A 2,861-nucleotide genomic window follows, 5' to 3' on the forward strand; every position below is an offset into this window, starting at 1 on the left:
CCTTAAAAGCAGTGCTTTTGGTTTTGTTGCGGTGCCGGCTTAGGCCATTTTTCGTTGTCATCTAGCTTAACTAATGGCTAGCACAGGGAAAACGAAGTGGGTGAGGAGTTAGATAAATAAGTTTGAGAGGGTTTAGCCTACTACAATATCCAGCTCGTAAATGTGCTGCAAGTCTCTCGAGACAACTAAAGCTGTTCAAGAAAATGATGGCAGTTCCTCAAACCCGCGACAGCAGGTTCTACAAACTGGAATGACTCGGATTTTATCCGTCTAAGAGCTGTTGTTCCGGCAATCGACCTTGCACATACATATCGGCGAATCACACACCTATACATTAGACAGTACCAGGAAAAGTTATTTCGCCGTACACTCTTTACTTAGTTTAGTTTTTATTTTTCAAGGCAATTTTGAAAAAATATATGTATTTTTATGGGATCGCCGTTTGAATTTTTCGTCATATCTTTGGCATTTACAGTCGAATCTTAAAGTGTGATATGTATATCGATATTGTTGACTCGGGAAGAAAATTTTTCTGTTCTAAACTTCGTTGACGTCAAGGACCCCGTTTTAGTACTTACCCGCCATACATATTTGCTTCAATCGGTACATCTTTAATGTTTATACATAGTTATTGTATTGTAGCGAGTGTGAACATCAGGAGCGTGCCTTCTCTTTTCATCCAATCACAATCCAATAGCATTTGGGCAAAAGAGAAAGCATGATCCTGATGTTCCCACTCGTTACAATTATAACGTGTTGTCTCTTCTTATAGATTTACGTTCTTTGGTGTAAGCATTTGATGTCAAAAAGCCACAAATTAGGTTGGAGTGTACTTCGCCAATCAACAAAAAGCATATGAAATAAATAGTTGGTCACATTATTTAGTGGACTGCTGTCGTTAGAAAAATTGTTTGGATATTGCTTCACCCAGCGAGTGAACCACTCAGCTACCGTGGAAGTAATTTATTTCACTTAAAGTTTAATAGATTTTCCTGCAGGGTATTAAAAGTTGGAAATACTATTTATGTATATGCAAGTAAAAAAAAAAATCTATCAAATAAATGGAATTGAGCTCGCCAATAAAATTGTGACAATAACAGCAATGCAACGACAATAAAAACTCACCACCAACTTTTTGGGATTGTTTTTTTTTTTCTTATACATTCTGACAGCAGGCGATCAGAGTTACTTCTAGAGGCGGCTACTGTGTCAGTGCAACAATTACAGCCAGCTATTGTTGCTGTTGCAGCTTTTGTTGTCTTAGCTGCGGTGTTCTGCCACATCTGATACTCCGTTGACACAGTTTTTGACTAAGAGTATCTTGTGGCAATGTCAAGCGCAAGTTCAATAATGAAAACAAAACAAACACCACCACAACAATAATAAATGCAACAACAACAACTTTTATAAATTCGTTCCGCGATGATGTCAAAATTATATCAAAAGCTGCAAAATAGGTTTCATTGATATGTATCGCCATAAGGCACCAAGCTACCAAGTTACCGAGCCACTATGTGTAGCGAATAGACGAATTGTAATCGTGTTGCATGCAGCTTTAAAATGGGTCAATCGCTCAATTGTGTGCATGAGCAAAGGGTATCATTCACCACCGACTTATGCTAACCGATCATAATTTGTGCACGTGAATTTCTGTGAGAAAAAAACCAAGTAAGTTACTTGATGGTGCATAAAAAAATATATTTTTGACCCATAATTTATTAATTGAAAAATTGTCCACTCTTTTCTAAGTTATTTTGTCTGTTTGATTTGTTTGGTAAGAGATTTTAATTTAATTTAAGTTATCATTAAAATAATAATAAATAGTATTTTTTTTAACTTATAACGAAATTCGTTCAGCTATATATGTACATTAGACCGCTCCAGAAAAATAATAGTTCGCCCTACACGCTTGAGTTAAAAACCGCCATGCACCAGCACAGGCATGATGAGTGACTTGTAGAGTGTGATTTTTGTACGACGAGAGAGGACTTTACTTCTCAATTGCGTACTCAGTCCAAAGTAGATATGCCGGTTTTAAATCGAAGATCGATTAATCGAGCCCTTCCAATTCAATTTTTTGTAGATTTTTTAGTTACGATGAATCGATTCGCAAAATTCAAGAATCGACATTCGATTTTTCCTGAATTGATGCATATTGAACTTCGGTTTGCCGTATATATATATATAAATTTAGAGAAGTTTGAATTTGGGGCTGGTACAAAACAAAATAAAATGAGTGAGCAAGACCAAATAATTCAATGACCTTTCTTCTCCGACTATAACGCATCTCAGGGACGCCTTCTGATAACACCTCTACCCCTCTATATAAAATAATGGCTAATACTACAACAAAAGCTCAAAAAATTATAATTCCACAATTTATGCTAATTTTTATAAAAAAATTTTCACCCCTTCATTAATCTTCTTATATTTTTTTAGAAAGGATAATACAAAAAAAATAATAATAAAACGTCCGCATTGCAAAAATTGTATATGTACTTCTTAAAATAGTGGTTAATTTTGAAGTAAAACATAAAACTTTTTCTCTCTTATCATAAAAAAACAAACAAAATTTCGAAAAAATTTAACAATTTTCTTAAAAAAAGTTTTCACTAGGTATTAAATGAAACAATTTTAATCACTATGTTGAGCATTAAACACTACCCGTGTCATTGTGTTTGTTTCCACATAGCATTTTTAAAATGGCATTCATTTTTGTAACTTCGTTGCCAGGCGGAAATTCGGTTCAAGAATTTATGAAGCTTCTGTAGAATGATCATATCACTGTCTTAATATCGAAAAACCTTGACTCACACTTTGTTTTCAAATAACTCGAGATATTGAAACAATGTAAATATGTA

The sequence above is a fragment of the Rhagoletis pomonella genome, unplaced genomic scaffold (assembly GCF_013731165.1).
Source record: "Rhagoletis pomonella isolate Grant_MI unplaced genomic scaffold, Rhpom_1.0 Rhpom_scaffold_00001, whole genome shotgun sequence".
Lineage (NCBI taxonomy): Eukaryota > Metazoa > Arthropoda > Insecta > Diptera > Tephritidae > Rhagoletis > Rhagoletis pomonella.